The following is a 26,936-nucleotide window of genomic DNA, read 5'->3' as shown; positions in this document are numbered from 1 at the left end:
GCTTCCCCAGGTGCTTTCATTAACCATTTGAATGACGTTTCCCTGCTCTTAAGTGTGCTTCAGTTCCGGGTGCTGGGTGACCGTATGGGATGCTCGTTGTACATCCGAGCGCGCTGAGATCATATGGCCAGGCACGCAAGGGAAATATCACCGTGGAGAGTGCTGGGGGTTTATTAAAAGAGAATATGTCCTGTATAAAACCTGACTTCTTAAAGAGAGTTTTTAATCTTTCACTATTTTAATGCCTGCCTTGTTTTCATTAATAGTAGCAGTGATCACAGCTCTCTCGGAATGGGAACAATGACAACCGCACTGGTGTAAGGCCTCATTGGGTCATCTCTTTGTTCAGACAGTGAGAGTATCACTTAATTACTGTCAAACAGACAAACCTATCCCTCATCCATTTACAGTATTTAAGTTAGTAAGGGCTGAAGCCGATCAATACCCGAGCCTGGTAAAAGATGTCATTTTGTCATTTACAGTAAGAGACAATACAATGAATGCAATATTTGCTCTTTTCTTGAGCCGTCTGGGTGTCAACGATAACATCCAAGGTCTTTGCCTCTGTCACAAATATTTGATTGTCTCTTCAGCACCCTCAGTCACTAACAAACACCTCCGACATTTACTGGCTGCTGCCCATTTTCAAAGCGAAAACAATGCCGAGAACCACGCATGCCTCTGCTGCAGAAACTTGTGAAACTCGTTGTTTCGTTTTTTCCCCCGCTGTGCTGAATAACCCCTTGTCCCATACGTCGGTAAATTTGAGTTCCTTTACGCTTTCCAGATCTGTGTGGACCAGGCTAATGCGACTAGTGCTGACAAAGGGACTGCTGCCTCTAGATATTAATCACGAGCACTGCTTGGAAGAAGAAAATTAAAAGGGTTTTGTAAGTTGATTAGTGTCTGCTTGGAATTTGGTGCTATTTATTCAATCCCGGGAATGAATGGGGAATTTTCCTTGAGTCATCTTCCTATTCTCTAGTGCTGCAGACTGGAATGAGCATGCAGCGCAGGCATGACATTGCTGCTCTGAAGGGGAACGCGGAGAGTGTAAACAGTTCTGAAATGAAAATAGCAAATTCCACAGTTATGACTCCAGTAAAAGTTACTCAAGCATTTAAATAATGGGACTTCCTACTCCCCAGATATCTTCCTTTCTGAAGAATTGTCTCAGGAAGGGATAGCATCAGGGATCATAAATTGTCTTTTGGCTTTTCAACACTTTACAGGCTCCCATGCATTGCCAACAATAGGAGTGGGGAATGACTCTTAACAGCTCATTAAGGCTGTTTTTGCCAAATGCAAATAATAAAAAGGCCTCTTAAGAGGCTGTCTCATTTTTATTCAGAAAAGCCTACTACAGAATATAAAAAGATGCCATAAAATGGAAATGCAATAGAAGAGCCAGTGCAGTTATCTTTGGTGTCCTTTGAAAGATTTCCAGGCTAACTTCAAATCTCATGGGCATTTCTGGGTGGATTGCTGAATGATTCTGCTCTGCAAATAAGATGGGTAATTCAGAAGGGCACTGAAAAAAAAAAAAATCAGATACAGACACTGTGCTGGCAACATACACGTTTCTGAGGAGTAAGGGAGCGGAAATAAATAGGAAAGAGCGCTCAGTGGGCTTGCATCACATGTGCCACAATTTTTTAATATTAGCTCCCAATTCACTTCCCCTGGTTTGGTCTGACTGTAGCGCTGACTCTTTCGTGCTTTTGACCTTCCCAGAGACAAAGAAAATACACTTTGGCTAGGCATGAAATGCGGTTTGGTGTCCCCAGACAGGAAACTCTCTCCCCATTTGTATGCTAAGTGTTGGACTAGAATTTCCTAGAGCCGGGGAGCGATGGCAGGAGCACCCCTCCGAGCATTTGCTGCAGTTTCAGGGCTATTGCCCCCTCCAGCCTCGCTACCTCCCTGCTCCGCTCGACTCCCATAGCTTGGGATGCTCACTCCCACCTAACCCTCCGCGTTCAGCATCGCCGGGTCAGACACGATGTGTCTGCGTGCGGGTGCTGGTACCCAAGTTGCCTGTGAGAGAAATACGTGCCGAGGCCTAAGAGTTTCGGCACTGATATTCCTTTCTTTCCCTCCCCAGGATGATGCACCTAATTTTCAGAGGTGTTAAACACCTAAAGCTTTCCTTGATTTTACCAGGGGACTTGAATGCTCATTACTTTCTAAAGGCAGGTCTGCAGGTAGTCTATGGTACCAATCACTGAGAGACCTGAAGATTGCATTGCAGACGGCGATAGTCTAGTTTGTACAGACAGGGCCTTTGGATCCATCTCTATTGTTAAATCCACATGTGTGCCACAGTCCTTAGACAAAGATGTCCACTGAGTTCAACTGAATAAGACAATTACTCCAGCACAGCTTTAGAATAACTCTAGGAAAACTAATAGAACGACAATTTATATCGGCTGATGCACTAGTCCAATTGATTTACACAAGTGCCCAAAGTTAATGTATTTATAAGAGATTTAGATTTACTTCCTTTCCCTCTCAGAAATATTTTCTTACAATATTGGTTGGAAAAAAATTATTTTCTGAAAGCTGACCATTTGCTTAAATCTGAATTATTTGAATACTGGTAGGTTTTCCTTATCTTTGTTATAACCATTGTTATTTATTATGTAATAACACTAGAAATCCCGCAGTGAGAATCAAGCTGTCGTTGTGGGAAATGAGTCCGTTACCAGAATTCCCCAGAAGCTCACTGAATGTCGCCATGGGGAGCCTGTAGTCTGCAGAATTAGGACTCTTCATAAATTTGTTCGACTCTCTTAAATCAAGCTTAAGTATTAACATGAAGATCGGACTTGGTAACTTCTCTCGAGTAGGGCTTGAAAAAGAAAAGAAAAAAAAGAGAAATCCACTGGGTAAGGCTGCAGAACTTGGCCCAGCCAGGATCCATCTCTGGGAATTACTCCTGAGCCAGTGCTGGCCCCTATTAACTCCTACATCACGTTCCTCAGTGCTTACCATTGTCACATCTCTACATCTAGGTTTGATTTTCCTGAAAGAGAAATGGGGGAGAGAAAAAGAAACAAAAAATATTAAAAAGAAGAAATGAAAAATTATGTCTGTTTTTGAGTTTTTCTCTGGTGCAAAACTTGAGGCTGCGTCCCGTACAGTCGCTGCTGTCGTGCCACACGCAAACTTACACTGTGATTTATTGCAGTTTTCACTACCTTGGCCTTTCAGAGTGGAAGGGACGGGCAGACTTGACTTTTTAAAATGCAAATGAACCAGAACCTTGAGGGGCCATGGAATATTTTCCTGACTTCCTGAGAGCCCATAAAAACGTGTCTCTAACATTGTGTTATGATGGGAGACCCCCAAGAAGCAGCATAATGAAACATGGTGCTGAGTTTTAAGGGCAGGAATCCAACCCATCTCCACACTTGCTGCCTGGTAAGTTAACTTCTCCTGCGCCTGCTCTCCCTTTCCCCACCCTCCCACGCTTAAAGACTGCATTGATTTGATAGTGCTTCATTGGCGCTCTGCCCTCTGAGGAAAGAGACAGTGGGGTTAAATGGTGAATAGCCCTCAGTTTTGAAAAACTGCTGAGGTCCACCATATGGACTGCTATATGGCAAGGAATATGCTTTATTGGCATTGCTTGGAGGTTTACAAGCAATCTTCTTGAAGTTTTAATGGTTGCTTGGGTGATTTATCCCATCTTGAGAGTCAGTGCTGTTAGGAGGCACCCAATTCTTGAGCTCTTGCTTTCCTTTATTATGAAAACCTTTAATCTTTCCTACATGTACCATAAATAACCTCATTATGGCCACACAGAGAAAATGTAACAGTTCCCATGTAAGTTTTGACTTTTTACTTAACACTTTTATGAGCTACTTTAACTTCACAAGGGGGATGCATAATATACAGCAGCAGAAATTTGGGGGCTGAGGAGTAAGATCAAGAATGAAAGTGTCATATACAATTTTGTGTCTTTCCAGCCATTAAGTCCAGCATCATTTTTCAGCCAGGACTGCTGGCATCAAGACAGGCACTCTTTGCTTCCTCGAAATTCTCAAGGGCATCTTGTGCCGCTTCCCCCAGTGACTGCTTCAGAGCATTTGGTACCCCCATATCTGCACCTCAGCCTAATATTTCTCCCCCAACACATTACTTAAATCTGTTCTGCACCAAAGTGTTTTCCTGGAAAGAGAGAAGGGCTGCCTTTGGAGGCTGGGATGGGAAGCACTGATAGAGTTAAACTGAAGACAGAAGTGTTGAGGTTCACAGCAGGAGTAACATTTACTTCAAGTTATCACCTGCACGTATTGAAGACAAAATCCAGAAAAACTGAAGGACATGCAGGAGAAAGGAAAATTATGATAACCCTTGTAGCTCAGTTATATCACCCTTTTATATTATCATTTAAAGAAAAATGGGGCATAATGTCCTCAAACCCATCAGATACTCCAAATCTCCATATCAAATCTGTCTTTGTCCAGGTCTATCAGATGTAACTTTCTGCTCTTTGCCTGTTCTTGTACCTGTAAAATGCAGATGACAACGTTTACTCCTCTTTGTGAAGCTTTGTGAGATCTATAGAGAGAAGAAGACTGTATTAATGGTCAGTGCTAATACTGCTATTTTTTCTTTGGCTTTAGTGATTCTGCCTCAAGGGATTTTCTTTAACAAAACCTCGGCCCTGGCGAAGAAAAAAAAAGAGTTAGCCTTTGGGACTATGTGGGATGTAGATCACCACACCCAGGGGTGGAAAGCATGAGACAAATCTCAGATAAGGAGAGAACAATTAGAGAATTCAGATTGATGTTTCATGCAAAAGGACATTCAAATTAGCATAAAACAGCACAGCATATGACTTGAGATGGAGGGATCTGTAATTGAAGCAAAGGTCTAAGTGCATCTCTTGCCCTAATTGCCATCGCAAAGATTGTAAAAAAAGAGAGAGGAAGAAAAAAAAAGGACTGGAGGGCAAATTACAACTTTGGAGTAGGGATGGACTAAACTTAGAGGATGCATGTGAGAGTTATGCAGGGAATTTGCAAAGGGTTGGGCAGTGTTTTATGGAACATTTGCCTTTAAGTTTTAAATATGCCCTTGGTCGTGTAAGGGGGATGGGGAGCGCAGGGTCGAAAATATCTCTCTTTTTGGATAGAGGACGTTTGATTTGCAATTAAATAGAAGAAATATATAATGCAGAATAATAATGGATTAAAATAGACCATCATTTACTTACCGTGACAGCAACCCTTATGTCAGATGGTGAAGACTAAATCCAAGTCCCCAGTCCCACGTACATCACACCTTTACCTGGGAGGTTTTCACGTTGCCCAGCGCACAGACGTTGCTCCCAGCCAGGAGCAGGAGCCCAGGTCTGACAGAGCAGGGGCAAGCTGGCGAACCCGACGTTCCCGTATAACACATCAGCTAATCACCACTGGCTTAATTAGCAGCAGCTCATATCTTTTGGAAGTGCATTAGTGCAGAATGTAGAGAGGGATACTTTATCAACATGCCCAATAAGGTGTCCTAAAAAACCCTAATAATAAACATATATTGCAGAAACTTCCAGGGGTTCAGACTATTAACCCAATCCATTTGCTGTCTGTCCCACCTTGTTATCTTTTCTCACATAGAGATTGTAGCAATTTGGAAAAGGAAGCACCTTTTGTGCTGGCATTATTTCCAGCACCCAATACAGCTGAAATCTGGGATATTATGAGAGTGCCTGTGTGCTCCTGCAGTATGGAATAAACACCTCATATTAAACTAGGATTTTAGGTCTACTTTACAATTGCTATCAAAAAAATGTCGATAACTCTTTTCCCCTTTGTGAAGCTCGGTAAGGTCTATGGATGTAAGAGGGATACGTGATGTCAATAGTAATCTTACTATTTTTCTCTTCTCATTCAGTGATTCTGGTAAAGGAACTTCCATTAACGAAACATATGCCCTGACAAGATAGCAAACCTGTGTGCATTTAGCAAAGCTGGGAAGAGTTCGCTCTGGAAGAAGCATGAGCGTGGTGTGCCAGGTTATGGGAACCAGAGACCATCCCTTCGGGGAAGGTCAGAAACCCAACCCAACCGAAACGGCTGGGACTGCTTCCTCACCTCGAGTCTGGCTTCTCTGCGTGTCCCCGGGGAAGGGAGCAATTACTCACCCTGCAACATGGTGCAGGAAAATGAACTTAATTTGCACTTACGGAGAAATAGTCCATTTTGGGGAAACCCAAACCCAAACCAAACCCCTGATGCCCATTGCAGTGGTTCATTCAAGGGGCTGCTTTATACACCTCATCTTACCCCGTCTACATGCTGCACTGATGGGTGCGCTGTGCGGCGAGAGCGCGCTAACTCTCCTGGCACACGCTAAATTCTTACTGTAAATGGCATACTTGTCTGTGAGGATTTGGTCTTCAGAGGTCATTTGCTGGGATAAAGACAGATTATACAAGTTAGTAATATATTGTCAGGTATTTTCAGATACTATTACTATCAACACCATCAGTTATCGACTTTAACAAGCTGATCTGGCAGACAAACGTGCTATAATCTCTCCAAAAGTTCATTTTCCCTGCTTGGGTCTCAGCATCGCGCCCGCCTGTGGTCGAGGCCACACAGTCTGGGAGAATTGTTTACTTAACGCAGCAGCATATTCCCATAAGTCTGGGGCTATTTCCCAATTTTGAAGATGGTGCGGGGAGGGGATTGGGAGCTGATGATAACGGGGATGGAGGAGATTAGGCAGCTAAGCCATCCATTTTAGTTCCAGTGATCAGATTTCACCGTCTTTATCTGAAGCACTGACTAGCTAACTTTCAAGTGAGGGTAAAATGAGGGAGCGCAGCTATAACCAATAACTTAATGCATGTTGATCGCCACCACAAAATTGCCATCTATCCAAAGGTGCTTGTGTCTTTGTGCTGGCATGTGTGCTTGAGCTGGGGAGTTTGATCTTATAAATGCTTATTCTTGTTATCTATAGAATTACTCATAGCAGAAAGCTCTGCTCCCAGTTGTGATTGCAATCACAGTACTCACAGTAAGTATCGCAGCAGAGAGATGAGGTTTGTAAAGATCAGCATAGATACCAGGGACCAGATTCTGCTCTTAGGCAAACAAAATGCTTAAGGATTGAAAAGCAAATGCTGAACTGGACCATTAGGTAGAAATTTCTTATCAAGAGGGGAAAAAAACCAACCCCAGCTCAGGAGAATTAAAAGTCAGTGTTGCCCAGACGTTTTACAAGGAACTGTAAATGCTTAATACCATGGGTGCCAAATGCTACGAAATACAATTAAATGTTATTAAGCTTTTCTATGGTAAGAGGGGACTTTTTCTTACAAATAGTTTTTAACTAGCAGCTTTACTTCTTTATCCTCAAAAAGAAAAATCTTTACAGGTTTTATTTAAAACTAAAAATGCCGTGTTATACATATTAACATTCTTTGAAAGCTCCCAAGAGTTTTCCAGACCTCCCATAGGTACCCTGAGGGGAAAATCAGAACCACATATGGGGAAGTGTGGGGGTGAGAAGAGAAAGAAAAGTTAGTTCCAGGTGGATTTTAATGCATCTGATCTCAGGAGGCATGAAAAAAACAAACAAAAAAAAGGTGCATTTTACAAGGTGAACACTGTATTGATTTGAGATCTTTGTATCGGAAGGAACTCAATTAATCTGATTTCAGTCGACTGCTAACACATCCCATTTCAAACCCAGAAGCAACTACCATAGCAACAAAATACAAATAAACGTACGCAGCAAAACCCACCGTAACAAAAGATAATGATGCATATTGTTAAAAATGGAAAATACTGTAGTTTAGGTCCCAAAAGCTTCACAAGTGTTCACAGTGGTATTTCTGGTAGAGGAAAGACGTGAGGTCAGTTTTAAATACAGATGGTGATTTAACTGTTTTGTTACTTTATTCTAATGATTACATGCTCTATAAACAGAACTAGACAAGTTTCTTGTGAACTGCTGGAGTAATAAACGCACTATTTAAATTAACCCTGTGGACTGACTGTATGAAGATGAAATGAAACCAAACAGTAGAGAGGAGAGGTGAGAATTTGGTAACAAACACACAAAAATGACAAGTCTCGTGGCTGCCGTGGGATCAGAAGCTCCCGTGCACAGACGGCGTCAGGGCTGCTGAGGCGCTGAGCTCGCGGGAGCAGCACTAACGGCATTTCTCCCAGGATTTGCACGGACACCGTCACGATGCCTGCCTCGCACAGACGCTTCCAGCGTTGCTATTGGTATTCGTAACCTGGAAACCTCTTTTTGTTTGCGTGTGGCGTAATATATGTGTGTGTTCTGGAGTTCTTTTGGCTAGTTTGACACCGGAAGATAAATAATACAGCACCATATGAGAGTTCGGAGTCAGCTGTCGCCCCATAATGAACAAAGTTATTCGGGGGTGTTGCGGCAGGCTAAAACTTGGCGCAAAACTGCTCCGGATGATAGGTAAAATTTGATCAAACTGGCTTCATTCATAAGTGGGTAAAATCAAGAATTTTTATGCCTATTTAAATACATTAAAAGTTTAATTTTCAAATTGGATGATAATAATTGATTTCCATTATTTTACTGTTTAAAAAAAATACAACAAACCAAACCCATGAGAACAGTAGCTTAAAACTCCGACACAGGTTGTTGAAAAGAGCTGACACAAGGGTTCGGGCTCCAGGGCCACCTTAGCACTGCAGAAAGGTGGCAGAAGGCGCCGGGCAAACAACCGTCCCCTTCGCCAGGGTCCACGATGCTCATTCGGAGACCGTCACCCAACAAAGTGCCGGCACTGGGCCAGGACACCACGCGGGACATTAATCTGCTACAGCCCAGGCACCTGCACACCAGAACATGACTGAGACCTTCCTCACTCCTTTCTCAAAAAGGAATTTCAAGAGCAGGAATGCTTTCTTATCGAGAGCTGCAACTTTCCGACAGGCAGACTCATGACTGCTGGATCAGATAAAGTAGCTATGGAATTTATATGGTCCCCATCAAGGAGTATCTGAATATGATGTGTCACAACATCACGCTGACATTGGGAAACATTTTAATCTGCGCATTTCCCTGTATAAAGGGTGAAACTGAGGCAAAGGGAGCGCAGCTAAGTTGCTCAGGGCTGCCCAGGGAGTTTGCGGTCAAGGGAGGACCTGAACATGGGCTGTCGGGGTCTGCAGCCAGCACGCTCCCCTCCGCACAGCTCCTCCTAAGTTGGTGAGATTTTCATTGACGATGGTGTCTGACGAGCTATGTAAACTACACGGACATGTTACAGCTGATGGACAACGTGTTGTCAGAAGTCTATGAGGCCCGCATCGTGCCAGACGCACGCCTCTCATGGTCCGTACAGAACCTGGGCTGAGTCCTGTGCCACGGTGAGCAGATCACGGACAGTGAACAACTCAGGGATTGTAACGGCAGGTCGTGTGGACCGGTAGCTAGATCATACCGTCCTGCTCAGCTGTCAGCTCTTGGCCGTTTGTGTTTAATACAGCTGTGAGAGTGAATGATGGACTGGAGCTGCCCTGCGTCACGCTGTAAACTGTCCACACCGTCACACGGGGAGCGTGACAGCGCAGGGTTTCCGACGTGTCAGCAGAGTGAGTAAAGACACAGGAGGCACGGGGCGGGGGTGAAGGCAGCCATACGGCTTTAGCTGATAGAAAACAATGCTCTTCGAAACCAGCCAGCCATTGACGGTCACCAGTCTAACCTCTTAGCTTCTGTCCTCGCTCAACTCGCCCCACGCATCGGGGCCAACTTCGACACCATTGCTCGCTGGCTGGAAGTCGAGCATTTGAATCTGACACGTCTCCTCTGTAAAGAAGTAAACACGAAATCTCTCTCAGGGCCTGATGTAGCTCACAGACGCAATCTGACATGCTGCTGATGGAAAGACATCCTGACCTAACTGAACTTCCTTGCTTTTGCTCGCAAGAATCAGAAGGTTCCCTTTGCTTTCCTTTGTACATCAGCCCTACCTGCACTGCTGTATCTGTGATTTGTTGTAGATAGGTTTCTACTAGTTCCTTTTTCAGGGTGAACCAAGCACTTTCTCTTTTTGGTTATTGCGTGACCACAATAACGGCCTACGTTACGCTGAGGAGCAGTTAGGCCTGAGAAGAGTGAGGAACGCTTTGTGCTTAGAGAGAGATGTTATCTGTCGCTCAGCAAAAGTCATTTTGTGCAAGAGGAAGAGATAAGATAATATGAAAAACATTAGACATTTATTTCCATTTCTTATATTCAGATGTACAGGGGTTTAAAGAGTGTTTTAGCACTTTCTTAAGATTTATTACAAAAGACATTTTTATATATTACCAGTCTAAGAAACAGGCATGCTCAGGCAGCAAATTAGAAGTCGATAGACACTTCCGACTAAGTTGAATTTACTTATGTTCTAGCAAAACCATGCCAATAAGTGTTTGTTTGTTTGCGGGCATACTGAGAGTGGGTCATATGATCATATGCCTTTTGTAAATCAAGAGATAAACCTGGACCCTACATCTAAAATCTCCTGAGTTGAGTTTGGAAGCTGATTGTAACCAGTCAGTCAAACACAGGTTTCCTAAGCTTTCACAAACCATGAAAAGACAAACAATCCCAATGTACTCTCTCTAAAGAAACAACAAAACCTGCTTTTAACTCAACAAGTTTGCTTCTGACACAAAGTCGTACTCAACGTGTTAAGAGTATCAGAGCCCACCATGCAGCTGTTTCAGTGCAGCAAACCAGGGTTGGTGGCTTTTGGTAAAGGCTATTCAGAAACAATGAATCCAGCCCCAAATCTACCTGCTGATACACAATCCATGAACACATCCTCCATTTCCTCATTTTAACACACTTTTATCTACGCTTCCGATGTACTTAGTGAAACTCCATGGGCTGCAAGCCATGTACCAAGCCTGAAGTTCATGCACAGGCTGTTGAGATCTGAATGATGAATAACACAGAAGAAAAATTAAATAAAAATAGTTTTGTATCATTTTTCTCTCAATATCACACGAGAAGACAGAGAAATGGAGCTCAACGCCACACGTCAAATGGATATAAGTATGCTAACTTCAGGGCTGCAAACACATGAAGTCCAAGGGAAACTTCACTTCTCACGCACCAGAAGTAGCTTCTGGTCATCTGAAGTCAGTGTGAAGTTCTTAAGCGAGACGCTTAAGCAAGGAACTTACTTACATGCTTCAAAGAAAGATCTTTAATCTGAAGTCCAAATCTTAGAGCAGAATATGCTGTCCCTTTGAGTCAGAAGCTGTCTTGGTACTGGATTTGCTCCAAGAGCACAAGGACAAAAATGCAGACTCAAAATAATTGTGAAGAATCCCACGGCCTTCAGATCGGGAAGAGATTTCACAGAGGCTTTTACCTGTGCTGGAGATTCCTGGAGTTCTAGAAATGTGACTATTCAAAATTTCTGTAGATTAGAAAAGGTATTTATTTAATATAGAAACTACACTCTGGGGGTGTGTGTGGTTACAGATCTAAAAATGTTCTGTTACTATGACAGTTTATGAGTTTTGAATATTGAGATTTTTAATACCACTTTAAATTTTAAGTTAATTTATCTTTGCAACAATTTGTCTAACTTGACCACAATGTTTTTGTTTTGCTTTGTTTTTCTTCAGAAGGAATTAGAAGCAAGAAGCGGCCCCCCCTTTTTTTTTTTAATTTTAGAAGACAAATATTATGTTTGTGTGACCTAAAAAACCAAAATACCCCCCTCAAAACTTATGAATTCTCTCTTTGTTCCAGATGACTGTAATACGTCTGAATTAGGCAAACCATTTGGTGTGTGCGTGCGAGACCGTGGAATGAATTTTATTACAGCTACAAAACAGATTTTCAGAAGTCGCTTAGTAACTGCGAGCAGATGAAAGGGGAACCAGCTGAGATCTGTGCACTGCAAATTGTTTCCCCATGATTAAACTATTTCATCCTCCGGGCTAACATCTCTGTACTTGTTTGGCAACAAGTGATAATGTCAGTGATAAAAGTCTCTCCTGCATGATCAGGGAAGGATGATAACAGTTATTATTAGCTTTTTTTTTTTTTTTTGTGGTTAGTAAACACTTACCTTACAGATATTTTGCCAACTGCAATGAAATATGAGGGATTAAAATAAATAATAAGAAGAGACTAACGTTGGCAAACTGCAGCGTGGGCAAAGCTTGTGACGTGGTGCTAGTTCTGCCTTGGGAAGAAAGGCGAGAGCACTCTGTTAGCACTTAAAGAGTATCCAGTATGAGGCTGTGTTCCACTTCAGCCAAATCATTTTTTCTTTAATAATCACTTTCTTGTCTCAATTATGAGTACTTAATGAGATTATTGCTATAAATTACTAGTGATTATAAACTAAAGTTTACAACTCACAACAAAACACAGCTAGCTACTAATAACATGCCTCCAGAGTGAGAGAAATACTATTTATCCCCAGGATAAAAATAAATAAATAAATAAATAAATTAAAAATGTTGAACAAATTATGTCAATTCCTTTGCTTATCTGTTGTATTTTTGCACTCATTTTACAGGGTAACAGTTTGGACAAAGCATTGCAAATTTATGGGCATCATTTTCAAAAGTGAGTCTAACCCCAAACTATGGATTGATATTTTCATCAGGTCAATGGGAATTCTAAGCATTCAGTGTCTCTGCAAATCCAGTCACATTTTTAGGTGCTGTAAGCCTGAATTTTGACTTGTACTTAAAAATACAGTTTGAGCTGATGTTTACAAGCATTCCTGAATAAAGGCTTAATTATCAATTCAAACACTAGTTTTCAGGCATCCGAATTTACAGTTCTGGCTTAATTTGTGTGTGTGTGTGAAAACTTCTGGAAACATTTGAAATCACAAGTTTAAAGAAGTATGGATAAGCCAAAAGATAGATTTCTGAGCCATTTAAAGTCAGATAGAGATTTTTAAAAAAAAAAATAAAAATTCACAGAAAACTGACACCAAGGTGCAATCACTGCTACAGGAATCTGAGCACTTGGGCTCCCAAATGCAGAGGTGCTGCCTGCACATAAAGACCCCCCTTATTTCAGCTTGCACGTGGAAATGTGTGCTGGGGTGTGCGGAGGCACCTGGGAAGCCGCTTCCCAGCTAGGGAAGGTTTATACGCAGCCTATTCAATACCCGAACTTTTGCTACTAAATGGCTTTCAAATACAGTTCATTTTCATGCCACGATCTTTAATGAAAAGTGCCTGCTGAGTGCAGTACAAACCATTTGGTGCCCCAGTGTCAGGGGAGGAAAAGAACAACATTCAGTAAAGCTGAAGGTTTTTATTATCACGTCGTAAATGAACAAATGGCATCTGTCAATACAAAGGAACTCATAGGGGGTATAGAAAGGAAGCTTAGTTATTACACTCAGGGTGTGCTGCTGAAGTGACAAACTGGAGTTTTATTAACATGCCAGTTATAGATCTCCTCTTCCTCCCCCACCGCCCCGACCCTGTTCTTTTACCTCCTTCAATTTGGTACATACCAGAACTGCTGTAAAATGAGCTTTGGTCAGACAGCGCTCACCGCTTCATGCTGGAAGTTGCAATCATCGCTACGAGTAATTAAGAAGCGGGGGCCTCTGTATTCAAAATGAAACCCTGGCCCCAAATTTGGCCCTCCTTTGGGGGACACCACTGCCCGAGACCAGGCAGCGAGCCTCCCGAAGCACTAATCCCATCGTAGTTTTTGTATTTAGGCAATAAACATCTTTCACTGCACTGATAAATGACAAAGGTGTTTATGAGCGTCAGGAAACGTTTATACCAAATGTATAAAAACCAGAGATGGGATTGTTCGTGCTAGCGGGGCACTGGGTCCGGAGCGGAGATGCAGAGGGGAAGGGAAAGGGAGGCGCCGGGGGGGGGAACCTCGGCGATGATTTTCACCGGGAGGTACGAAGGGGGTTTTCTCATAAAGAGTTCAGTGGCCTGGAGCAGGTGTGGCTGCAAGCTGGCGAACGCCAAGGAGGCAGCGCCCCGAGGAGAGCCGGGGAAGCCCTGCGGACCCCACTCCCGCCCGGCGAAGGAAGTGGGGCTGGAAGTGCCCCCCCGTGCCCCGCTGGGACGCTGAGCCCGGCTGCGGGTTCACAGCAGGAGCGTTTCGGTGCCATAGAGAGGGGGAGAGCTGGTGTTCCTCTTTGGAAAAATTGTACAATTAGACCTACAGTACACTGAAAAGAGCTTAGCAGGCCAGACCCAAATCACGTTAGCAACCGTGCAAATACGGGACATTGAGCATTTTTAATGGAAACAAGAAAATCCCAGAATTGCGTGTGTGCTTTTTCAACTGCAGAGACCAGTTTGTATTTTATGATTAGGAAGCATCAGAGCTGCATTTCAAATGAAGCACGAAAGGAAGTGCCTTTCGGTTAAAACTATAAACAACAATTTCAGTGAGACTTCCTTTATAAACTGCCCAGCGCACAAAGTCGAGCCGTTTCTTGCTGATACGCTAAACGCAAGCAGGAGTTTCGTACTGTCCCAAAAAGACAGGATTCCATGCAATGAAGCCAAAGTACCAAACCCATGAAGTCAGGAGATTCAAAAGACGCACAAGCAGCTCTAGATCAATTTGCAACTCAGACTGACCTTGTAAACCAAGGCTCGCTGGTGCGTGGCGGTGCGTGGGAACGCCGGGGTGGTTCCCTTGGGTTCCCTCCCCCCACAAAGGAGCACGCTTTACCTCCACTTTCAGAGACTAGTAGGGGGGACACGGCCCCCCCAAGTTCTCAGGGAACATTACAGTTCCCAAAGGGTGCGCTGTCTCCCGCAGTTCCCACTGGGACGATGCACACCCAGCCCGTGTCATACCTCTGGCAATGAATTACGGCCGTAAGCGTTGGAGCAAACTCATTGCAAGTGGAAATTGTGCAGACACTGACACAGGCTTCTTGGGATAACACCTACTCGTTACTTTTCACCTTCGCCTCCTGATTCCACCTTGCTCCAACACTATTAACACGTCACGAAAAGAGAAGCCAGTCTCTCAGATGGGCCACGATATTGAAAAAACCCTGTTTTGTCAAAGCTATTTGGACGCTAAGCTGCGCTTTGCTCGTCTCTCCAGCGGAGATCGTACCCTCAGCCGACAGCTCAGTCGGCCGCAGACCCTTTTCACGCCTGCAGACAACCTACCCCCGCCACATGTTCAGTGCCGCTTGTCATGAAAAGATTTATCAGAACCTTTGCACAAAAGTCGTGTTTCCTTTCACCGGTCGACAAATTAAAAAGCCTCTTAAACCCAGAATAATCTCAGGGATGTTGCCTTTTGTAGGGGATGGCTTTATGCGCCCGCTTCCTTCCCGTGCAGCCTCCTGCTTTTACAGCTTAATGACAACCACCGCTCGGCTCCAGCGTCTCTGCCGGGAGGGGAAGGGAAAGCAAATCGGGGTACCTGGCTGCGAACGTCCTTCTTCTCCGGCTGGCAGAGTAGCATCTCTCAGACCTCCCTCCCCTCCCTGAGATGCAGGCACACACCGGTGTGAAGGCTTGGCTGAAACCTGGTAAGTGTGAAACACCGGAGCACTCCTTCAGCCCCACTGAGCACAGAACATTTCGGAGGGTTCCCAGAATATGAAAGCAGGAATCTTCCCCTAGTAGCCAACGTCCTACAGCGGGGTTACGCTGGGTTTCTGCAAGAGAAGTTACCTGTACGCTGCCAGGGAGGTGGATACGCTCTCTCAGAGAGCGGGACTTGCCTTCAGCAGAGTTTTAATTCAAAATCAACATAAAGAGCTAATGGCTGAAATAAAGATTGCCAGGCTGTTTCAGCAACTTGCTTCTTTTTTGGTTTTATGTGGTGGGAGATTAAAGAGCTTGTGTATTTTTGGCAGATGGAGGGCCGGGAACAAACTTCCATGTTTGTTTCAAGTTAAGAAAAAATCCCAAATCATGGTGATTTTACTTGGTTGTCTCCATGTCCTTGTGGTTTCACCCCCTCTAAGAGATGGGGGCAAAATCTTACAGAAAGAGCAGCTGTTGTTGTAAAAGGGAATGTTTAGGAAAAGCAACTTTTAAATTAATAATTTACACTGGAAACACGATTATGGTCTAATCTGGGAACAACACATAATCTTTGACATCATGGGTCTTACACATCTCTGGACCTGTGCACGTTTCAAAGCTTTGCTGAACCAGGACCTTTAAGGCTTTGTCTTCACCGACACAAAGGTGTCTTTTTACAACCAGCCAGCGAGCCTGCAGTGGGGATTTTACAGTGAGATAACTAAGTGGAGACAAGGCGCTTTGGTGTTTACGGCGAGGAGGTGACGTCATTGCTGCCGCTGCTGACCTCACCTACTCACCATGCGTTCCAGCAGCACTGTCTCCTCTGGGGTTTTACAGCAGCGAAGCTGCTCCTGATACCCGCTATTTCCCTGTGGAAAATGAGGTGTTGTCAGGGATGCCACAGCACGAGGATCTGCGCTGGGATTGAAGGAGGTGAGCTAACATCTAACTAGAGGTTCCCGAAGGGCTGGATCTCATCAGCCCATCATCCCATTCTGTATGAAGAATTCTTCCTCCTCTCAGGAAGAAGAACAGCGATGATGTATCAGCACTGGCAGCTCGGTGAGCGCAGGACGAAGCAGGTTCCTGGGGAGCTCTTAGGCTCTCGCCAAGCCATCTCACGGGCGCAGGGTGGCTTAGCAGTGAGCTCGGTCAGAGGACCTCCAAGACAAGCTGCCATGAGCTGCAGGCTCGGTGGTAAGCCCCCAACTGGAAAGGGACGTGTATCCACAGCATTTCGCGCAATGTTTTATCCTTCTGGTCTTTTCTGTTGCAGAGCAATGAAATTAATGGTTTCCTGCCTCGTACGCAGTTGGATACTCCACAGTCCAACAAAGACAGAACACATTACAGCCCTTTCTGCAGTCTGGAAATACAGATGCCCTGCTCTGATATACAGCTATTTTCATGAAATACATCATGATCTTTGAGACTTCTGTCTCCCCATCAAATTTAGGTCAGACCAGGCAACAAATTCTAGAGTTGCTTGAGGAGAAATGTCTACAGAAGGAGACAGACACCACGTTATCGCACGGGTCTCCTTTCCTGCATAAATCAGGACAAAAGGCTTTAAATTTATAAAGACTTACTTTATACGATGAGAACGAGAGACTGAGAGTACTAATACCGACTATTCCTGTAGGTACCACAACGTGACCAAAATGTTTCTTTTGCCTCATTGTTTTGACCTTGATCGTACAGTAGTGTGAGATGGCTAATGAGTTAATTATTGTGAATGAGATACCAGTCACGTAAAACTTTCCTATTTTCTCTGCTAATGGAGATTTATACATAACATACCAAAGCCCCTTTTGTAGCTGATATGCATGTGACTCAGTCACATGAATAGTTTAAACACAAAATTCTCCCCCCCGCAAATTGTCATGTACAAACAAAGGAAAAATCCATTCAGTGGAGAAGGGGGAAAAGCTTCAGCTGAGGGTGGGGTTTGTTTGGGTTTTGGTTTTTTTTTTTTTTAAATTTTTAAAATTTTAATAAGAAAGTAATTGTTTGAATCTTGTGAGGAAAGGGTTTGTTATGAAAGAAAGCCCAGGCAACAGTCATCCTTATCTAAGGACCCTAAAATAAATAGGGTGAGATCATCCAAAGAAGTTATTAACACATCAGCTATGCTGAGTACAAGCACTGTGACCCACGGTCATCTTTAGTGCAGTGTAGTGACTACAAAAGGGATATAAAATGTATGGAACTTTTTTCACCTTTTAGCTCATGCAGTGGTAAATTGTCTCGTCCTGCTGATACATTGCTGTTTGTCATGAGTGATCTAGAAATGAAAGGAACAAACACAAAACAAATCACTGAAACATTTCACACCTCATCATCAAACCCATGTTCAGAAACGCTGTGGAGAACTCTTTTGTTGTGCTCTACCAATAATCAGGAGGGGAGAATCAGCCCATATAGTTTTTATTAGAGGCACTAAAAATTCTGCTTTCGCTGGATGAATCTATAGTATAGATTTATAAAGTCAGTATTCTTTTTTAAGAAACAAACCAAATACTGATATACTGGTTCTAATACTTGACACCTTTTCTAACAGCTTTCATCTAACAAACTTCACAACCTATTGTAAATAAGGAAAAATACCCTTGTGGAAGGAGTATAATTAAACCTAGGTACGTGATAAAACCGAAGCACTGAGACAATTTCTGTACGTTTTCCAGCACAACTAACAGTATGCTGGGAGTTCTTCCTCTACTCTTTGCATCTGATAGTTTATTTTACTATTTATTTAACATACTTTTCTTTTGCAGTTCAGCGGCAGCACTGCTGGCGTTCTGGCGTTGTATTTGCACCAGGATCAGATAAGCCCCAAGCTCACTTACTGCAGCCGAGGAGCCAGACTGATCACATTTAGGGTAAGAATTTCCCATAGTGTTACTATTCGTATTCAGAATCAGAGAAATGAATCTAATCTCTAGAAAAGCCTGTTGGCATTGCGCTAAAATTGGCAGTACTTGCAAGTTTCCCATCAGGGATGAGACCAGGCTTTTCTGCCCAGCAGAGTCAGCAGCAGCGCTGCTGAAGTCGCATCTGAGGTCCAGCTGCTGGTGGAGAGGGGATGGCAGCTCCCAGCACCCCCTCGCAGCCGGAGGACGTGGCCCCTGAGGACACCAGTTAAGCAGGCACACGGTGACACGTCTGCCGGGGCCACCCCACGTCTGCCAGGGCCATTTGGAGAGCTTGGGGTTTGTCCAGAGGCCCCTTCAGATGGCTGGGGCCATGCACAGCCGCCACGTACTGAATGGGGCCAATCAGGAAATAAACCAACCTTGATGTGGTGTTTTTGCTGAAGTTTCAGGTGGATTTTTCCCAGTGCTTTTTCTGCATGTCCCCGCAGCAGCTGTGCCGGTGCACAGAGACAAGAGTGGCTAAGCCCAGCGTTATTACACGCACACACCTGTACGTATATACAACCAGTGATAACAGGCACATCGACGTAAGTCTGCTGGCAGATCCCACACCCGGGCTGGACGGAGGCCTCTTCTGCTTGGGAGCAATGCAGCTCCTTCTGCTTCAGAGGTGGGGACACAGCCTCATTTTTCACAGGTACAAAGAGGAAAAACTAACTTACATTGAATTGGAAGAAATGCATTTGGTGTAAATATCTTTTACCCTCTCTTGCCATCCACCTCCCCTGCTTCTTCTGGCATAAACTATTGCATTCCTTTAAGATTTATGAAAGATTATTTGAGTGAGAAGTGAATGTTTCAGCAAATGACTAACTGACCTTCCACCTATGATCATGACCCTAAACCAGATGAGTCTTTTGAAGAAATATTTTGGATTCAATTAGGAAATGGCAGTGTCATGGTTTAACCCCGCTGGCAACCAAGCCCCACGCAGCCACTCGCTCAGTGTCCCTGCAGCAGGATGGGGGAGAGAACCGGAAGGGTAAAAGTGAGAAAACTGGTGGGTTGAAATAAAGACAGTTTAACAGGTAAAGCAAAAGCCACGCACACGAGCAAAGCAAACCAAGGAATTCATTCCCACTTCCCATGGCAGGCAGGTGTTCAGCCATCCCAGGAAAGCAGGGCTCCATCACACGTAACGGTGACTTGGGAAGACAAACGCCATCACTCTGAACGTCCCCCCTTCCTCCTTCTTCCCCAGCTTTATACACTGAGCGTGACTCCGTATGGTATGGGATATCCCTTGGGTGATGGGGGTCAGCTCTCCCGGCCGTGTCCCCTCCAACTCCTTGTGCACCCCCAGCTACCCGCTGGTGGGGGGTGTGAGGAGCAGAAAGGCCTTGACTGTGTGTAAGCACCGCTCAGCAGGAACAAAAACATCCCTGTGGTATCAGCACCGTTTCCAGCACAAATCCAAAGCACAGCCCCGTACCGGCTACTGTGAAGAAAATTAACTCTACCCCAGCCAAACCCAGCACTGGCAGCGTAACTGAGACAAGCTTGGCGGGGCTGTTCAGCTCTCGGAAGGACAATGCCACGGTTAGGAAACCTTTGTCTGCTGCTTTGTCTTCTGGAGTGAAGTTAATGGTCGATTTTTCAACGTACAAGATAAGACACAAGGAACTTTTCAGATTGTAGTGGTAATAAAACAAATAAATAAATAAATAAGAGTAATTTGTTTAAAAAAATTATTTCATGTCCAGAAAATAGCTTCCATCAGGTCTATAAATCAGCTACAAAATAAAGTACTTGGAAGCTGGTCTATTGCTGCTGTTAGTTTGGGGTTTTTTTGGTTTTTTTTGATTGGCTTACAGCAAATATGTGACCATATTTCTGAACAGGGAACGATGGGCATCTAAGAGTTTGTCTTTCAGTCTGACAGGAGATACCCAGGCATTCAGATAACCGGTGTTGCCCATGTTCCAGACCTTCATATAATAAGAGAGAAACTGGTAGGAACACCAGTGACATGAGATGCTGCGGTAAGGAGAGAAACTGTGCCTGGAGCCTGTATAAATGATGGCACTTCAAAATTCTCAAGAGCCTCCGAGCCAAAGGTCTCAAATACAAATGAAATGTTCTACTACCCCTATGAACCAAAGCAGGTTTTGCTGCTGTTTAGTCTTTGGTCACTCCTCTCAGAGCCACTACCGAGGTGGTCAGAAGTTACCTGCACAGACGTACCTGTGAGCCAGCTGATGGTATACGCAGGGCTGTGTTTTGCTGCCGCATATCGGGAAATATCTCTAGGGGAAAAGGCTTCAGTGCTGAACAGCATCGAAGTTATTTCTTTGCTGTTTACATTGAAAACAATGATGTTAAGTAGGAAAAAAACAGAAGAATCTCAAAGGCTGATTTCATAAAAGGATTGACTTGGGCAAGAACAGCTGAAGTGAAGAAAACTCTCAGTTAAGACACAATGAGTTTACAGACTATCACTAATTAACCCAATTTACAAACTGGAATTCAGCCCACTGCCCTGGGCAGAGGGAGCAGTTTGCGTCACCTAAGTTTTGAAGAAAGATAATTTTGAAAAATGCAGTAGGGAGGGATGTGCACAGACCAATACTCTTGACCTCCTTAGGCTTTTTTCTTGCCCCCTTTTTTTTTTTTTTTTTTTAAATTCTCTAAGTGCTTCACTTCTGCTTCACCTTCAATATTGTTGCCTGAAATGGGCTGGTTTTAAAATTCCAGGCTTACTCTCTTTTTGCGTGTTTTAAACTAGGGAAAAAAACCCCAACAATTTATCACAAACAGCAGTAAGATACAGCTATAGTGCAAGGTCTAGTCAGACATTTTAGTATATGACCTTCATCTTTGCAAGGATCTATTGTTACATTCCGTTTATTTTTGTCAATATTGACATCTGACCATGGACACAAAATGATCTTTTTTTCTTGCCTATACTCTCCTGTCCAACTTTGCATTAAGAAAGCAATTGAAAAGCCTAATGCATGGAAAGTGAATCTTTTGTATTCACTATAATGCCCAATTTTTCCTTCGGAGTTACCAAAGCTGTCCAAACAAGAGCTAGATTTTCCCTTTCAGGAGAGAATAATGGAAACTTTAAATGAAATCAGAAGGTTACTTGACCTGTTAGAAACTCTGAGGTAAAACTGATGTGAAATTATAACATAAAGCCATGTGAGGCTGTTATATACACCGTAGTGCATTACGCAATCTCATATTTTCAACAGAGCTACAAATGAAAAAAGCTTGGAAACTTGGCATGATTATGCCAGCTGCTTAACTATCATATTTTGTGTTGTTGCCAGGATGCGAACCTGAATATGATTTTCTTTCAATTCACTCACGGTGAAAGATTATGAACAATGAATCTACCAAAAGGCCTTTCAAATAACTATGAAAAAAAATGCCGCATGCAACTGAATTTCACCCAACGCTTTGCAAGATGAGTCTGCTCACCCCAACCCACATTTCCACAAAAGCAAGTCTGGGAGTCCTCAACCTCAGCAGCATTTTTACATGCGTCAAGTCCTAAACGTGACACAGAACTTCAGACAGTCAGAGCCCAGCTATTGCACCGACAGAGAAGGACTGTTAGAAAGCAGTGATCCCACCTAGGAGAGTCCAACCCCTCCTTGCAGGCATCTTCCCACCCTCTGCTGGGAGAGTACAGTGGAACAGAGAGGGCAAAAAACCTGATTTTCACCCACTTCAGCAGATCTAAAGCCATGGCTTTACCACTGAATGTGCAGTAGAGATGAATTTGGTACTTTTGCGCCAGATTAGCTTGGAATGTGCTAAATGAAACACCGTGCTAGAGGTCAAATCCTGGAACAGAATCAGAAGGAACGGCGCTTACTGCGTTAAATCTTATTCTGGCCCCCTAACATTCTGTGATAGGCATCCACAAAGAAAGGAGGTTGCGCTGTCTGTGGCTCTCTACAAGAAGGCAAAAAAGGGGAGAATTGTGTTTGTAGACATTTAACCAGTAAAACCATTTAACATCAGCTTGTGTCTCTGCTGTGCTTGTTCAGCGAGACGGAGTTGGGGACGTCCAAGGCATTGCTCATACTCATCATAGCTAGAGAAGGAATCACCCTGCTTAAGATCACTCCAAGTCCAGACCCAAACTCTGAATTACGTCATGATTACAGAGCTGCATAGCCAACTAAACATACTTTTCCTTTAGTTCCAAAGAGAAAGCAGAATTTGTCATGTTATATTGCTATACATTCATTGCAAGCTCATACGTTTCCCAGCATTATACAAATGGGAACACATGAGCCTGTCTTAATCTGCCTTCCACCCACACAAATACATATTCTGAATAGGCAATGTGTGTGCAACACAAATCTTTGATATAGTCAGGAAACACTTCAAATACTTTGGGAACGTTTTGTTAAAAATAGGTTACAAAAAAAAAAAAAAAGCATTTTCAACAGCTTTTTTTTTTTAATAAATTGTATTTTTTATTGTACAGGAATTAAAGAGATGGTTGATATTGTCACTGCTAAGAAGTGTGTTCAGCCTTTTCACCTTTTCATTTTTGTATGTGCATTTCACCATCATTTCTTTTTGAAGAAAGTGTTTTCTTCCCCAGTTCCGCACATTAGTTTGACAATGCACAGAATTGCCAGACAGTTTTGTCGCTTATGCCATAGACTTTACTATTCCTTTGAACCCTGCTTGGCCTAAAAGAAGTTTTTCTTAATAAGTAGTTGTTCATCCTTTGATATGCACATCTGGATGTGCCTCTTATCTGCAACATGGTAATGCTGCTTCCTGAAGATAATGATAAAAGAACAACTGCAACCCCCCCCCCAAAAAAAACCAAAACAAAAAACAAAAAAAGAAAAGCCCCCAAAGCCTTCAGATTTCTTTAAAAAATACCAAGGTGGAGAAAAGGGGAAAACTCTCTCCCCTCATTTCTTTGGCCTTTTGTAGTAGCTAAACAAACAAACCAACCGACCCAAAAAGCAGAACAAAGAAAATAGCTGAAAGATTTACATACAGGAATCAATGGCATTATATGTTTGATGATATCTAATATCTTTGAAAAGTCTTATATAGCTCAATTAAGACCTTCTTTGGCTCTCAATTTGCTACCTATAATAAATCATAACATAAATGTGAATAGTCACCAATTCAAAAACATATTTCCCATTGCAGCTGACAAACTGGTGAGGAGGAAAAACCTCTACGGCTGGGACCAAGTTCTTCCAGCGTACGATGCCGTACTGTATTTTCTGTCAAGGGATTTGCAATATTTTCCTTAACTTTAGAGAAAAAAACTGTTTAGCATCACTTTTAATCATGCCTCCACCAGTTCTCCAATCAGTTCCTAATCGCAGTTTTTTCATCTATTTTCCCTGCTGGGAGTTGAGGAAAATGGTTGGCGGGGGCAGGATCAATCCCACCGCACACAATACACTGCCGAAACGTGTGATCCGAGGCCCCGGCGCTCTCCTGCAGAAGGTGTGATTTGCCTTTCCACTAACTGCCTGAAACACGGTGCTCCACACAGAGTTTCCAGGTCCCCAAGTTAAGTCAAATTCACAGAAGTCTCTGCTTTCCCCATGACAGGCAGCTGAAGCAATTCCCTTATCTCTGTGAATATTTCACAGCTGCTTTTCCCCGGGACAAACCAGAAAATAGCAAATCCATCTTTTTTGGTCGCTACATTCAGTCGTTAGCTCTGCCTGCTGCATATCCCCACACAGAGATGAACACAAGGGGAACAGCAGCAACTCTGCCCCTCAGAAAACTCTGCGCTGCGACCGCAGGGCTGCGGACGGAGGTGCCCTTCCAAGTCCCGAACGCACCAGCGAGCGTGGTGCTGGACCCTTCTCAGCCTTACAGATAACAGTCATGAATTGATCCCTCATTAGTATGCAGCAGGCATGGGAAAATGATAAACTCCTATTAACACTGTCATGGCAACTGAAAAAATGGCTGCTTTGGAAGAGCAAGGTCCACAACAGAAGAAAAGCAAAGGCCTCTTTCCTTTCTTCTGTTTGACATCTGTTGTTTAACATACAAAATTGTATTATAGTGACACACACTAGCACAGGCATAGTTAAAGGTTTGTCAGCGATTGTTATCATTATCAGCTCCTATTTTCAGGGCTTACGTGGCTCATCTCTGAAATTTCACTCTGGGCTGCAACCTGTCATACAGGATTTCAGCCTAGAAGCAAAATTTATTGTACAGATTTTGTCTGGATTAAGGCTAAGCAGCGAAGAAAAAGAAAAGTGGCCATTAATTAATTCTCCTTTGTGACAAAACCTCAGAAAATACACTGTACATTGTTTTAAACCAAGTTAATTTAAGTATACCTCTCGAGAAATTTAGGAGTCTAAGATTTATTTTTAAAATCCCATCAATTTTTAGGGTGACATAGGCACCTAAATCAGCTAGGCACATTATATTTGTTAATTGTTACAACACTGTTAATGTGTAATTTTATGTATTTGACATGAATTACAGTTCTGCCCTAATCTGCTGAGTTTACTTCCAGAACAAACTGCGTGTGCCATTTCCTACTGCGCTTGTGGCTCCTAACGTGGGTTTTGTGGCATACAGATGACGCCTTGGGCCGTTCCTGACTTGGTCGTTCTGCTGACCTTGGGGCTCCATTTTCTTGTTTCTGAACTGAGGATAATCACCTACAGTTACAAAATATTTCATCTGTCGCCCCGTGAAGCAAAATAAGTGCTAAGTATTGTCACGGAGTCCGAATCGATTGGTCAGAGATTCAAAAGGCTAATAATTAGTCTCCCTTCCTCGTTAACCAAATCCAACCAAGGGAAATCCATAGGCTGCGATGCTGTACTCCTGAGGGGCTGCGGGAGGGCAGGGTCCCGCTCCCCGGGGCCGGCTCCTGCCCCCCTGCCCTGGTCTGGACCCTCCAGGGGAAAATCTAACTCCTGCACGTTGGCACAAAAGCCAGCTGCAGTAAAACCACGGGGGACAACGCGGAGACCTCACCAGCAAGTCTGGGCAGCGAAAGCCCAGACCTCAGCACCCGCAATTACAACCAACCGCCATAATCTTTGATATTTTCATCTCTGTGCCAGGGATTATTGTTACCCAGGCTGTTATTGTTACCCAGGCTATGTGCCCAGTTACTGACCCACACTTCTCGCCCAGCGGCGGCCACATCTGCTCCCGGCCTCCGCTCACAGGGCCAGGCTCTGGGATAGCCATCTTCTGCTTTGGCCCGTTAACTGGTACGTTTACAGGATTAATTCCTCTTCCAGTGCTTTACGGTTATGTGTTATGGGCTGAGATGCTGCTAAAGATGTGACGGAAGGAAAAAAACAAAATCCAGCCCACCAACAAATCTATCAGTACTGAGGATCTGGTTTGGATTTTATCCATGTCTCATCATCTTCATTTCCATGGGTCTGGGGCAGAAAGTTCCTGTTGACACAAAGGCCCTTCTTCCCATGGCCTCCTGTCCTTCTTTCAGAAGATCCATTTTCTTTTAAATACAGCCTTCTCTCCTCCCGCTAATCACACACATTCATCTTACCGAGGATGCCTCTCATCACTCTTAGCTGCAGCAAGACCCCGGGATTTTCTGGCATTAGGACACCTCCTTTTTATTCGCCTGACTGCTATGGGACACTGCATCAGGCGAGACTACGATACCTTTAACAGGTTTCCACGTGAGCTGCAAATGATTTACATCTTTACTACCTTACCCAACTGCATCTCCGTTACCTTTTGAAAGGAACTCTGGAAAAACAATACATTTTGCTAATTATGGAACTTGTGTGAAATAAATCACCTTGTATTTGTGAAATCTGGTGATTAGCATGCCAAAGAGCGACATACGCCTGAATACCATCTGCATCTTTCAGAGATCTACAAGAAATGCATTTTTTTCTGTGCACCTGCATCTATGAATTGCTTTCCCACAAGAACTCCCTCTCCTCAAGACTGAAGCTGTGCTGTGTGCAGATAAACGCGCACAGAGGTGATCTAATTTAATTTCCTCTCATTAATAGCCTTCCTCCATGGCAACATATCAACTGTGACAATAAGGACACCTGAGTATACACATATTCTGTGCAGTCTCCTTTTGGTGAAAGCATGTCAGGCTTATTATACAAAACAAAAAGAGAATTTTTAAATGTGTTTCAAGCAGTTTGTTGAGAGTTACTCGATCAGGGTAGTGTTTCAAGGAGAAGGCATGGGCTTATACGCACTTGTAGGCAAAACCTAGAAGACAGGCCTAGCATTTTAGCTTTTTATAGCTGCTGCTAGATCTTCGTTATCCCTGCAAAGATCTTAAACAAAGGGGGGAGAAGGGCTGCCCCCTCTTAACGGGGCGGAGGGTAGGAGGCGGCAGCAGACCCAGCCGAATAAGGGCCAGGGCCAGAGGTGTGAACCCAGCACTGCCATCCTCCCATTACTCTCACCCAGTTGTTAACTACAATGCTGGGCTATTTAAATGCTAATATTATTTAGCATGAAACAATCATTCAGGTTGGAGTCCCGGATT

General features: G+C 43.6%; 1 long non-coding RNA gene across 1 annotated transcript in view; it reads right to left on the bottom strand.

Annotated features, from left to right (window-relative positions):
• Nucleotides 1-26,936, bottom strand: part of LOC142604189 (uncharacterized) — a 68,479-nt gene that overhangs the window by 6,240 nt on the left and 35,303 nt on the right. The window contains exons 2-4 of the long non-coding RNA XR_012838068.1: nt 17,747-17,811; nt 4,515-4,566; nt 2,992-3,025 (exon numbers count right to left, since the gene is read on the bottom strand). This is a non-coding gene — a long non-coding RNA (uncharacterized LOC142604189). The remainder of the gene's footprint in view (nt 1-2,991; nt 3,026-4,514; nt 4,567-17,746; nt 17,812-26,936) is intronic.

Source organism: Balearica regulorum, chromosome 16, assembly GCF_011004875.1.
Source record: "Balearica regulorum gibbericeps isolate bBalReg1 chromosome 16, bBalReg1.pri, whole genome shotgun sequence".
Taxonomy (NCBI): domain Eukaryota; kingdom Metazoa; phylum Chordata; class Aves; order Gruiformes; family Gruidae; genus Balearica; species Balearica regulorum.
Note: the sequence above shows the minus strand (reverse complement) of the source record. Positions and strands in the feature narration are given on the sequence as shown.